The sequence below is a fragment of the Scyliorhinus canicula genome, chromosome 16 (assembly GCF_902713615.1).
Source record: "Scyliorhinus canicula chromosome 16, sScyCan1.1, whole genome shotgun sequence".
Classification (NCBI taxonomy): Eukaryota; Metazoa; Chordata; class Chondrichthyes; order Carcharhiniformes; family Scyliorhinidae; genus Scyliorhinus; species Scyliorhinus canicula.
In genome coordinates this window covers 113151173-113163733 of record NC_052161.1, presented here as the reverse complement: position 1 = coordinate 113163733, position 12561 = coordinate 113151173, and the positions used below count along the sequence as shown (strand labels likewise).

Below are 12561 nucleotides of genomic sequence, written 5' to 3'. Positions count from 1 at the left end.
AATAGAGAAAGTCAAAAGCATACAAAAGATATAACTGATGGGTAAAAAGATTGGAGAGAGATTTTCTCAAAGGTCTGCATTGACTATGTTTGACTGCTGATCAGTCACTATACTTTGAGAAAAGAAAATCACTCCCCCGGAGGTCTACGTACCATCATCTAATTTTTACCTCAAATCCGTATAATTATTATATTTTCTCCTATTGCGAACATGTAATTTCTACATAGCATGTTATTGGCATAGCTTTCATTTAATTTGGTTATAAAATCATGATGATTTAAAAAAAATTTAGAGCACCCAATTCACTTTTTCCAATTAAGGGGCAATTTAGCATGGCCAATCCACCTAGCCTGCACATCTTTGGGTGGTGGGGGCGAGACCCACACAGACACGGGGAAATGTGCAAACTCCACACAGACAGTGACCCGGGACCGGGATCGAACCTGGGTCCTCAGTAGGGAATAGTACCAACCACTGTGCCACCATTCCACCCCAAAATCAGGATAAATGTTTTTTATTCTCCTTTTTCACATTTTCTCCCAAATATACACCCAACAATAAACAATAATCAATAACGAATGTAATGTCAATCCCCATATCAATAACAATGATCCCATCCTCCCACCAAACCCCAGACATTGGCTCGCATGTTAACATAAACAAATGACAAAAAGGAATCAGAAAGCACCCACAGTCACCATTAACACACACAGTCCCCTACCCTCCACTCTCCCAGCCCCCAACCCCCCCCAATGTTCGATGTGATCCAATTCTCGAAAGTGCATAATGAATAACGCCCATGAATTGTAGAACCCCTCCATCCTTCCCCTCAGTTCAAATTTGACCTTTTCAAGCGTCAAGAATTCCAGCAGGCTCCCCCCCCCCCCCCCCCCCCCCCCCCCACCACCACGCCAGGGCACAGGGTGGAGAGGTTGATCTCCACCCTAACAGGATCCGGCTTCGGGCGATCAACGAGGTGAAGGCTACAACATCTGCCTCCACACCAGTTTCCAACCCCGGCTGGTCCGACACCCCGAATATGGCCTCCTGAGGGCCAGGGTCCAGTTTCATGTGCACCACTTTAGAGATTACCTAAACACCTCCTTCCTGTAATCCTCCAGCTTTGGACTGGACCAACACATATGAACGTGGTTTGCGGGGCCTTCCCCGCAACGTTCACACACATCTCAAAGAGCCGGCTCATCCTTGCCCTTGTGACGCCTTCTCCTCCTCAAAATAGCCCTGTAATCCGCCAATACTACCCCCTTCTCCAGTCCCCCTGTCGTCAGCACCTCCTCCAGCAATGTGGAAGCTGGTTCTACTTGGAAGCTCTGTATCTCCTTTCTGGCAAAGTCTCGAACCAGCATGCATCTAAATATTTCCCACTGCTCCAGCCCACACTTCGCTCCCAGCTCCTTCAATCCTGCAAGATAACCCCCAAGAAATAAATCTTTTTGTGTTTTAATTCCTTTCTCCTCCCATCTCAGAAAATTTCCATCCCACTTCCCTGGCTTAAATCTATGGTCCTCCGAATCGGCATTCCCCTTGAAAATCAGGATAAATTAAAGGTGCATTCAATCTTGCAGTTTAAGGATAGAAAGTCGTAAGAGTTAGAATAAGACAGCAGCAATGAAAAAGACCATTGTGCCAGTCACAAATGTGACCAATTCATACTGTTGCTTTCGAACAGAAGTGGAGGACACACTGCGGACTATCAGCGTGGACAAAAAATGAAATCAAACCACTTATTCACTATCGAAAGAGAAAATGCTGGAAAATCTCAGCAGGTCTGACAGCATTGGTAGGGAGAGAAAAGAGCTTTGACAGAGTCATCGGACTCGAAACGTTAGCTCGTTTGAAAATGAAATGAAAATCGCTTATTGTCACGAGTAGGCTTCAATGAAGTTACTGTGAAAAGCCCCTAGTCGCCACATTCCGGCACCTGTTCGGGGAGGCTGGTACGGGAATTGAACCGTGCTGCTGGCCTGCCTTGGTCTGCTGTAAAAGCCAGCGATTTGGCCCAGTGTGCTAAATCAGCCTCTGGTTTCTCTCCCTACAGATGCTGCCAGACGTGCTGAGATTTTCCAGCATTTGCTCTTTCGTTTCAGATTCCAGCATCCGCAGTAATTTGCTTTTATCCACTTATTCACTACAGGTATCCATATTATTCACTTGGATAAAAATAATGCCCCATGAAATACAAAGTATACAAACCAGGACAATTCCAGGTATAAGTGATTCGCCAGAGAAATAAACTGAGTTAACATTTGAGTGCATATGACTCTTCTTTAGTGCTGAAGAGGGGTAGGAATGTGATATATAGTTTTGGAGGGGTGTTGAGAAAGTGGATCAAAATAAGTCAGAGATAGGTTGGGCCTGATGAGAGAGGCCATAGACTCAAGACAAAGGGAGTGTTAATGGCAACATTAAAGACTAAAGATGATGTTGATAGTGGTATAAAGGGAAGATATCAGAATGTGTTAATAAGAGGACAAGGTGAGTGCAGAGTGAAAACAAAGTGACAGATGGTCCAGTAGGAGAGGTTTATGTTGGGAAAAATAATTTTAAAAAATCAAATGGAGAACAAATTTCAGTTTAAAGTTATTGAACTCAATGTTGAGTCCAGAAGGCTGTAAGGTGCATAATTGTAAAATTAGGTGTTGTTCCTCCAGGTTGCATTGGGCTTCACTGGAACATTGCAGCAGGCCGAGGACAGACATGTGAACACGAGAGAGCAAGATGACGAGTTCAAGCGACAGGAAGATTGGGGTCATGCTTGCGGACTGAGCGAGGACAAAGCAGACACCCAGTCTGCATTTAGTCTCCACAACATAAAGAAGACTGCATCGGGATCAGCGAATACAGTCGACCAAATTGAAGGAGGTGCGAGTGAATTCACCTGTTTGGGGCCTTGTACAGCGAGGAGGGAGAATCATAGAATTTACAGTGCAGGAGGCCATTTGGCCCATGAGTCTGCACCAGCCTTTGGAAAGAGCACCCTACCTAAGCCCAAACCTCCACATTATCACCGTAACAGTAACCCCACCTAATTTTTCAGACACAAAAGGGCAATTTAGCATGGCCAGTCCACCTAACCTGCACATCTTTGGACTGAGAGAGAAAGTGCAAACTCCACACAGTCACCAAGGCCGGAATTGAACCAGGGTCCCTGGGGCTGTGAGATAGCAGTGCTAATCACCGAGCTGTCCAGTGGTTAGCACTGGTGAAGGTGATGGGGCAGGTTTGCACCTTCTCTGATTGCATGGGAAGGTGCTGTAGGAAGGAAATGAAAGGTAGGAGTGATGGAGGAGCGGACAAGGGTGTCACGGAGGGAGTGGTAAGGGGAAGATGTGTTTTGTGTTTACATCACAGAGTTGGTGGAAATGGCAAAGGATGATTCTTTGAATGCGGAGGCTGCTGGGGTGAAAAGTGAGGACGGGGGGACCCTATCGGTTCTGGGAGGGAGGGGAAGGGATGACGGTAGAGGTACAGGAGATGGGTCAGATGAAATTGAGTGTCCTGTCAACCACAGTGGAGGAGAACTTCGGTTGAGGAAAATGGAAGACATGTCAGAAGCACTCTTTTCAAAGGTGGCATCATTGGAACAGGTTAAGGGCGGCACAGTGGTTAGAACACCTGCCTCACTGCGCAATGGACGCGAGTTTGATCATGGCCCCAGGTTACTGTCCATGTGAAGTTTGCACGAAAATTGTCCCTTAATTGGGAAAAAAACATAATTGGAACAGATGCAACAGAGGCAGATAAACTGATAGCTTTGTCAATCTCTCCTTAGCTCCCACCTATCTCTGACCTATCCTGCTCCACTTCCTCCATGCTCCTTTCTTAACAACATAATTCATCACAATTCTACCCTTTTTCAGCTCTGAAGAGGCACATGGACTCAAAACATAACTCCTCCACCGATGCTGCCAGACCTGCTGAGTTCTTCCAGAATTTTCTGTTTTTATTTCAGATTTCCAGCATCCGCAGTATTTTTACTTTTTGAGGGGGGTGGGGAAGAGAGAGAGAGAGAGAGAGGGAAGAGAGAGAGTGAGAAAAAGGCAAGAATAGCCAGTGATCTCTGCTAGGAAATACACATGTGATAATCCGATAAGGATAAGACCAGATTTGGCTGGGATATAGTTTGCATTTGTGCCAACATTCAAAAGAGCTTGGACTGATACATGTGGAATGAATATTCGGTCAACATGCTGGAGGGTTGTTGACATCCGTTGAATTATATGAGTCAGCAATCTCAGGAGAGGGAGGTTAAGAAAAAGGGGGAATAAAAAGAAAATAGGAAAAAAGATATGCCCTAAAGTTCAGTATTAACACATTAAAATTATTTTTACAAAAACAAAAATAATTTGAGGAGAGGCTTCAAATTAGTAACTACGCAGAAAACGAAAATTCTTCTTTGATTCTTCCTCACCTTCACAAAAAATTAGTTCAGCGCGATATAGTGTAAGCTAATTAAAAGTCAATTTAATAGAGGTTATTTAGGAGATACATTTCCTCAGATCACACAATAGTTAATACATAAAATTCCTTTGTGCTTTTTAATGCTATTTAATGGAATAAAGGTATTAATTCAATTTTAAAAGTTTTAAATGGATAAATTGCAGTAAAACAGTATAAATTAATTTCAACACATACATGTTCACCAATATTACCTGAGGAAATTGAAACGCTGACAACTGGGAAAGTGGGAGCGGATACCTCAGGCTGCCGAACAGGCTTGGGAGGAAAGATGCATTTGCATTGAACACAATTGTTCAAAAAGGATTAAATGAATGTGGGCCCCCTCCCCCACAAATACACTATAACCCACTTCTCTCCAATATAGTCACATCCCAGATGTACATGTTAGGTGGATCTGCCACACTGTCCCTTAATTGGAAAATGAATAATTGGGTACTCTAAATTTTAAAAAAATATTGTCACATTCCAGAAGTCTGAATCAGTCCTAAAAGCTCTGAAACTTCTCTATACCCACCCCCCAACCGAAGATATACTACTTCAGCAACTATTATAGAATTTACAGTGCAGGAGGTCATTCGGCCCATCGAGTCTGCACCGGCTCTTGGAAAGAGCACCCTACCCAAGGTCAACACCTCCACCCTATCCCCATAACCCAGTAACCCCACCCAACACTAAGGGCAATTTTGGACACTAAGGGCAATTTATCATGGCCAATCCACCTAACCTGCACATCTTTGGACTGTGGGAGAAAACCGGAGCACCCGGAGGAAACCCACGCACACACAGGGAGGATGTGCAGACTCCGCACACACAGTGACCCAAGCCGGAATCGAACCTGGGACCCTGGAGCTGTGAAGCAATTGTGCTAACCACCATGCTACCGTGCTGCCCTAAATTTTTTATTCACAAATTATTATTCACAAGGACAGCTCAACTACAATTCCTATACACTGAAGGTCACATGGTGCTTTAAGTTACTTGCTCATGTGCATATTCCCACAGTTTCCATTGGTTAGAGATTCTGAAGCTATGGGGCACAAGCTCAGGTTAGGAGGTCAATTGTTCAAGCTTGCGATGAGGAGGAATTGCTTATTGAAAAACTTTCACATTTTTATAATTCTCTTCTCCAGAAGGGCTGTGGATGGCCAGTTGTTGACTGTATGCTATTTAAATCTAAGATAGGCAACTCAGTGCTAGGGCTTTATGGGAATTGGGGATATGGGAGAAGATAGAAGTGGGGCTTGGACACATTAAGTGACGAGCAGCCAGGATCTTACCAAATGGTGGTGAAGCTGATTTGAAAGGCTGTACAGCCTATTCCTGCTTCCAGTTCTTCTCATTTTCTCGGGAGTAAAGAAAGTCCTCATCTCAGACCCAAATAGCCAACACCTTATCTTACATGTACAGCAAGAAAAACAGCCTCTCACCATCTACGATGTCAAACTGCCTATGAATTTTATACTTTTTGAGGAGGTTACCTCTTATTCTTCTATACCCCAAGGAACGTAGGATCATTCTACATAATCTCAAAAGGGCAAACCCATCATCACAGGAATAAATTCAGTAACCTTTACCATTTTGCTCTCCATTCAAGGAATGTATTTCCTTTCTTCAATAAGACTGGCTGTTATTTAATCACTGCTGCCTTTCAAAAGGGGATGATATGGCAAAGCAAAAGGATGTGTTAATGGGACAAGTAAAGAATCAAAAAGGTGGGTTGAGAGGAGCTGCACAAGGCAATCACAATTATTATCTGCACTAGCTGTCTGAGAAAATGTGAGTAGTCTGCTAACTAATATTAAAATGCAAAATAGGTCCATTGACACTGCAGCCCTGAATTTCCTGGATTTATGCTTCAAGGATACCATCGGTAAGTTAGAATGAGAAATAGGGGGTGCAATTATTTCCTGGATCAGCTGATGCTGGCATGAGCGAAGAGTTTTTCAATCTAAAGACGGTTGAACGTTTCATAAGAAATTACTGCAGCTGGAAAAAGTTTCTGCGTACACTCCACTCACCTCGCTATTGGGAATGTTACACCACTGGCAAATTTTGAAATTCTGCCTGGTCACAGTGAAAGTTCCTCAGGAGCAGGTGGGACACATTCTATGGCCATGGAGAAGAATGGAGGGAAAGGGAGCAAGGTAAAATGAAGACAGGATTTCTTTAATATACCATCTTGAAAATTTACAGCACAAAGGGACTGTCTGGCTTATTGCATCACTGCAGCCAAATTGGAGCTAGCTAGCCTCATCCTACTTTCTAACTCTTGGTCCATAACCTTGTAGGTTACAGCATTACGTGTTTATCCAAGTAATTTAAAAATGAAATTAAGGTTTCTATCTCAATCAACCTTTCAGATAGTGAGTTCCAGACCCCTATTAACCATCTGAAAAATAATATCTCAACTCCCTTCCAAACCTTTTACCAATTATTTTAAAACAAGACTGCCTGATTATTGACCCCACAAAAGGAAAATAGTGCCTTTCTATCCACTCTATCTAGACTCTCTTATAATTTTATACACCTCAAGTAAATCTCCAATCAGCTTCCTTTGTTCCAAAGAAAACGCCTCCAATACCTGAAGAGAACCCCAAACAAATGTTTTAAATTTATAAAACTGTGAGGAAAGAACACTTCACCCTAGGAGTGAAGACTCTGACCAATAGGTACCTTTTATGTTAAAAAAAAACTTTAGTTTAAGAATTAACCACATTAACGTCAAAGAAATAACTTTACAATAATCAGTTAACTTAAACAAAAGGAAAAACTTTAATTTACTACCTATACATGGTACTAACTCTAAATAAGCAACTCAATACAGTTCAAATGCCACTTAGAAAGTTAACAAAACAGCTTTGCAGACCTTTGGAGAGAGTTCCTCTCAAGAGCAGATTGTGCACTTTTTTTAAAATTTAGAGTACTGAATTAATTTTTTCCAATTAAGGGGAAATCCACCTAATCTGCACAGTTTTGGATTGTGGGGGCAAGACCCACGCAAACACGGGGAGAATGTGCAAACTCAACACAGACAGTGACCCAGGGCCGGGATTGAATCTGGGACCTGGGCATTGTGAGGCAACAGTGCTAACCACTGTGCTGCCCTAGATGCTTAACCCAGCAAGCAGCATTTGGCAAAACTGCTGTTCAACTTCAATTCCTCAAGTTTTAGGTGGCCAGGATTAGGAAGGTGCTGTTGCAGAGAGGACGGCAGTCAGGGGGGTTCCGAATTTACTATTTTATTTACTGGCCGGCGAACGCGGAGAAGGTGAGGAGCTGGGTTAGACCAGGGCCGGGGGGGGGGGGGGTGGAATTCCCAGTGGGTCAGAATGGAGGATAGTTTGTGTAGGGGGTCGGGGTTGAGGCGGATGGCAAAAGCACCGCTCCCGATGACCCCGGAGAAATAATCAGGGAGTCCGGTAGCAGTAGCGACGTTGAAAATCTGGAGGCAGTTGCGCCAGCACTTTAGGCTGGGGGTGGGGGGTCAAGGGAAATGCCGATCTGGGGGAAATCCCAGATTTGAGCCGGGGAAGTGGGATATGAGTTTTCGGAAATGAGAGAGAAGGGAGTCAGGGCATTAAAGGAATTGTTTCAGGCCGGTTTGCGGGATTGAAGGAGCTGGGTCAAAATATGGGTTGGGGCAGGGGGATATGTTTAGGTATATGCAGGTCCGAGATTTCGCTAAGAAGGAAATACAGAGCTCTCCAGTGGCGCCGGCCTCCACCACATTCATATGTTTTGGTCCTGTCCAAAGCTGGAGGGGTATTGGAGGGAGGTGTTCAGGGTAATTTCAAAGGCAGTACATGTGAGAATTGAGCCGGATCCTCTAGAGGCCAGATTCGGGGTATCAGATCGGCCAGGGTTGGAAGTGGGTGCGGAGGCAGGTGTTTCAGCCTTCGGCTGATCGGCCGAAGGTGGATCCTGTTGGCGTGGAGGTCAGTCTCTCCACCCTGTGGTCTGGCGTGGCGATCTGTTGGGAGTTTTTAAACATCCGAGAAGGTGAATTTTGAGTTGAGGGGAAGGATAGAAGGGTTCTACAATTCATGAGCTTTGTTCATTATGCACTTTCAAGAATTGGATGACATCGAACATGGGGGGGGGGGGGGGGGGAAGAGATGGGTGTTGAGGGTGGGGGGTTTGGACTGTGTATGTCATTGATGACTATGTATGGGTCGATGGTGGATTCCTGAATCCTTTTCTTTAATGTTTGTATTTAAAATGTTGAGGTGTTGAGGATTGTCTGGAAGTTGGTGGGAGGAAGGAATTGTTGGCCAGGGGATTGACATTGTATTTATTACCGTTGGCTGTTTGTTGGTGAATGTAAATTTGGATGAAAATGTGAAAAAGGAGAATAAAAATATAAAAAAAAAATCCTAGTGTCTTGTTAGACTCGAATTCTATTAAAAACTTCTAAACTACAGATGGACCTGGATCCTCCCATCAATTACATCATCTGTATCCCACTAAAATGTCACACAACTTGATTAGCTAGGACAAATACAACCTCTCATGAATGATCTACTCCTCAGGAAATCTCCAGCAATCATAACAATATCCCATTAGCCCACTATATGTAAACAAGTAAATGGTTAGACTCAATCATGACCTCCCTTTTGACGACTTCTCAGCAAACACAGTCTGGATACCTTAACTTAGATTCTTGAATAATATTACTACAAAAAATATATACTTTAATCCAGGTTTAAAACTTTACTGCAACACATGTGAAATACAATATATATAAAATTCTACACTCATCACACAACATTCTCTAGTCCTGGCAACATCCTCCAAAATCTCCTCTGTACATTGTCTCGTGCATGACTTATTCCCGTAATGTAGTATCTAGAACTGTATGCTGTACTCTTCTAGCCAAGACTAATTAGTGCTTTATACAGTTCTAGCATAACTTCTCTGGCTTCTTTATTCTCTACCTGACTAATAAAGGCAAATATCTTGTATACCTCTTAATCACCTTATCTACCTGCTCTACTACTTTGAATATATTTGGACATGCACTTGTTCCTTTTCTCCTCTACACACTGTATCCTGCTATTATTTGGGTATTCTTTGGTTTGACCTCCCAAGATTCATTAATGCAGTGATGGGCAACCTTGGCTAGTAAGTGGGCCATGTGAGTGACCCTTCTTCATCTCGGTGGGCTGCAAAATTGAAATCAGGTCTGTTCACTAATCATGATCCCATGAATAAGATTAAATATATTTAATACATGCCGTATTTCATAATGAGTTCTAGAAAATGCTTCAACATTTACATATTAATAAAACTTTCATCAACTTCAAATGGTAAAAACAAAATAAATATTTACACTGGGATGCAGAATGAGTGCACGGCACACAGTCAATGTATGGGCTTTTCACAGAAACTTAATTGAAGCCTACTTGTGACAATAAGCAATTATTATTATTATTTTTCACAATTAGAAGGCAAGAACAAAGAACAACACAGCACAGGAACAGGTCCTTCGGCCCTCCAAGCCTGTACCGGTCATGATACCACCCTTGGCTAAAGCCCTCAGCACTTCCTAGTGCCGTATTCCCTTTACACCTATCCTATCCATGTATTTGCCAAGATATCTTTTGAAAGTCATTAATGTATCTGCTTCCACAACTTTACTTTACTTGCCTTGCATTATGTGCACATCACTTCAGTCATACTGGTAGAACATCAGAATAATGTGGCAATCCTGCATGTGGGCAACAGCCAACAAAATGTCTTGTGGGTCGGAACCTAGATGGACTGCATGTGGCCACAGGTTGCCCACAGCTGCACTCTGGTCATAGGGTGCGATCTAACCCAAAAAAATATAGACTCTGTTCTGGGCAGGAAGCGCCTGCAATCTAATGGCACTGTTGCTATTATCGGCCCCTGCAGGGAACAGCCCCCCCTGCCTCCGAGGACGCGCTGAGCGTCATTTCCTGCACTGAGGAGCTCCGACAAGCAGCGCTCTTCAGTGCAGGAAGAGATCATCTCTCGACCCCCCTCCCCCGATGCAACCCCTGTACTGCTGCAATCACCTGCTGGAGAGTCCTCGAGCCCCCCTCACCCCGTACCCCATCATATACTGGCAGGGAACCCTCTCGATCGCCGGCATGGCAAAATGCCAGCGTGACACCTTGCCACTGCCAGCACCACCGAGACAACCTCCATGCCAGCATGCCTGGTCCCAGTTTGTGGTGACCGGTACTAAATCAACACTCGGCTCGGGTCTCCTTGGCGGGCCAATAGATGCCGGGCAACCGTTTGATCTAGTGCCAGTACAGCTGTGGGTTTTTAAACTCACTTAACCACGCGAGACTGGGTCCTGCCCATTGATGGTTCTCACGCACGCCAGATCTCATAAGGCGTAACGGCCGTCGGAAATCCTGGGAGAGGCCTCCGGGGATCCATCGGCTGAGTCCTTCCCCGATTCCGGCTGGACAAGGCCGGTAAACCGTACCCATAGTATTTGGCACTCTTCTTCCCACTGACTAGTTCCTGATTTTCTCCTACAGTATACACCCGTCTTCCTCACTAAAAATAACACGGGAAATTTTTGTAACAGCTGTCCCTTTTTTTTTTAAATTTAGAGTACCCAATTAATTTTTTCCAATTAAGGGGCAATTTAGCGTGGCTAATCCACCTAGCCTGCACATTTTTTGGGTTGTGGTGGCGAAACCCACATAAACATGGGGAGAATGTGCAACCTCCATATGGACAGTGACCCATGGCTTCTCCAACCTTTAAAAAAAATAAATAAATTTAGAGTATCCAGTTATTTTCTTTAATTAACAGGCAATTTAGCATGGCCAATCCACCTACCCTGCGCATCTTTGGGTTGGGAGGTGAAACCCACGCAGACATGAGAGAATGTGCAAACTCCATACGGACAGTGACCCAGGGCCGGGATTCAAACCCGGGTCCTCAGCGCCGCAGTCCCAGTGCTAACCACTGCGCCACATGCTGCCCTCCAGGTGTCCCTTTTAATCATGCCCCTAACACTGAAGTTTATTGATATACATCACAAAAAGCAAGGAATGTGGTCCTAAGCCCCACGGAGCCCCAATGGAACAGCCTACTAGTTACAAAAACACTTGAAAAAGTTTTGAAAGTATTCAATCTTTGTGTGATGCCTGCACCTGCAGAAAATAGTGAATCTTACACCATCGGTCGTCAGCGAGCTGACTTTTACAAAATAATTCCTCATTGCACTTCTGGAACTCACATGAAGCAATATTCATTTTCCCTGTTGTCCTTGTACTACATACTCTCCTCTTCACTATCCCTCTCTTTGCTATATGACGCGGAGTGGGAAATTGCAGACACTCCTTTTTGCAATAAACTAATCTTCGTTTAAACATAGAAACCCCATAGTGCAGAAGGAGGCCATTCAACCCATCAAGTCTGCACCGGCCCTTGGAAAGAGCACCCTACTTAAGCCCATGCCTCCACCCTATCTCCATAACCCAGTAACCCCACCTCACCTTTTTGGACATGAAGGGCAACTTTGCAGGGCCAATCCACCTAACCTGCACATCTTTAGACTGTGGGAAGAAACCGGAGCACCCGGAGGACACCCACACAGACACGGGGACAATGTGCAAACTCCATACAGACAGTCACTCGAGGCCGGAATTGGACCCAGGTCCCTGGAGCTGTGAGGCAGCAGTGCTAACCATTGTGCCACTGTGGCGCCATGAGTTAATCCTAAATTGAATTTGCTGTGGTGTTATTGGATCAGACAAAAGCCAAGGGGTTGGGAAAGATGCCACCGCTTATTCTAAAAAGAATTCAAAACACCTTCTGCTAATGGACAGGTGGTACGGGGGTGGGGGGGGGGGGGGGGGGGGGGGGGGGGGGGGGGGGGGTGCTGTTTGAACCGACAGAAAGTACAGAAATCCTTCAGTTCAACACTTTTATAAAGAAAAAAAAATTACACTCCATGCTTCCGGTTTTTAAAAAACTGTCCATTTTACAAAAGTACTTATCCCTATCAGACAAATTATTTGCATATTTTGTTTTAGAAAATCATAATCTAGTCCCAGCGATTGTAAGTATGCCAATTTCAGACTGAACACA

At 44.3% G+C, this 12561-nt stretch overlaps 1 protein-coding gene across 11 annotated transcripts in view; it reads right to left on the bottom strand.

Moving 5' to 3' along the window:
* Positions 1–12561, bottom strand: part of LOC119979752 (PR domain zinc finger protein 2-like) — a 212523-nt gene that overhangs the window by 68230 nt on the left and 131732 nt on the right. The gene's annotated exons all lie outside the window — the stretch shown is intronic.